This window comes from Morone saxatilis, unplaced genomic scaffold (genome assembly GCF_004916995.1).
Source record: "Morone saxatilis isolate NCDOM2014 unplaced genomic scaffold, NCSU_SB_2.0 Contig4, whole genome shotgun sequence".
In the NCBI taxonomy this organism is placed as follows: Eukaryota; Metazoa; Chordata; class Actinopteri; family Moronidae; genus Morone; species Morone saxatilis.
Genome location: NW_023339984.1, coordinates 13,556,580 through 13,558,345, shown reverse-complemented (window position 1 = coordinate 13,558,345; position 1,766 = coordinate 13,556,580).

Sequence of the window (1,766 nt, the reverse complement as noted above, 5' to 3'; positions counted from 1 at the left end):
AGGGCAGTGTTTGTTCTTCTGTGCTGTGTTTGTTCATGTAAATGTGATCTTTTTTTCCAGGAGCCTACCTGTGCCACACAGTGACTGCCCCAGTGCTCTGTACATGGCCTGGCTGGATACTCTGACAATGAAACAAACAAACAATGAATTTTAATATTCAAATGCTGATGTCAGTGTGGCAACATGAGTGTATTAACAGGGTCAACATACTGTTACGATCAGTCTTCATGTGCACAGATGGGAGAGACATCAGAGCGGAGTGAATCCCAGGAGAGCAGAAGATGTAAGTTAAGACTCTGCTGTATTATTTGATATCTAATGTTTGTGTGTATACAGAGGTGAACAGTTTATCTATTCATGCATGTAAAGTCTAATTTATTTAATGTTTGAAATTCTTGTTTTTAGGTATTTCCTCCATAATAATATTAATAATAAGTATTAATGTCAGTGACAGTATTAGGTCATAGAGTTGCAAGCCACAATTACAACATTATAAAGTTGTGACTAAGAACATGTACAGCCTAAAATAAGAAGACAAGGCATTTTTATACCTGTGATAAGATTATATAGACCGAATATTAACATGTAGATTATTCCAATTGGACGGTGCTTTAAACATGAAGGATTTCATAAATAATTAAATGAGTGTTTGCATTTCTGAAACTCTTTGGACACAAAAACAGTAAATATATGTGTAGAGAGGCTTTTGTTGATACTTTTGACATACTTCCTACCAAAACGCTAACGTAGCCTTGTTGCTTCTGGAATGACATCTTGAAAAGTTTATATTTTTTTAAAATATAATTACCATTTTGATTTTAATATATTGTTTTCATATTATATTACCGTTGGCATTATTTTATTTTGACTCAGGGCTTCATCATTCTCATTCAGTAAGCTAAATAATAAAGGTGTGAACAGCAAGTTTTATTTCAGAAAATAAATTAAAACAGTTATCCATTCAAGACAAACAACTCCAGTCCAAGGGCAAAGCAACCTTGAGCTTTATATACACAAAATCTTAAAACCCAGCTCATTATTATGAGGTATTTCACCGTACTTTCATAATAACTTAAAATTTGAAAATAAAATAATCGTTTTATTTAATTCCAGAAGTTTATATGTCATTTTGTTTCAAGTTAAGACCAGAGCCATAATGATACACAACTGTATAGTACATGACAAGTTGCAACAGTGCACACTGGTGTTGAGAAAAGGTATCTGTAACCAGAGTTACCTTTTGTCAGGGTATTGTATCTTCAACAGGAAGCGTTAGTAATTATGATGTCGAAATAACAATACTCAAAAAATAATTAATACTGAGACAGGAGTGTGGACCCGTACATTTCTCAGAAATAACAATCTGGCTATTTTTCTTCTCTGACAGTCAATTTCTTTTTGCTTACATGAGAATAAAATAAAAAATATATATACTTAGGGCAACGTTTTTTCTTAGGCTTCCTTCCATTTTAGTGTGAATTTCCCTTTTTCTGTCACTAACCCCTTACTGCTGCTCAAGGAAACACTGTCACAAAGAGGGGATTTCATACTAAAAAGACAACCTTTGGAAGGTGCCCACCTGATTTGGCCTCTTTTACTGTACACTAGTGCAGTGCCCGTAGGAAGTATGCATTGCTATTGAAAAGTGTCAGGTTAAGTAGCTTTTTCATGGATGGCCAAATGAGGTTGTGTTTGAAGGTGGGACGTCAGGGACATTTAGGACATATTATTTAGTCCTGTAATATAGGCCAGCATATGAGAGCCAG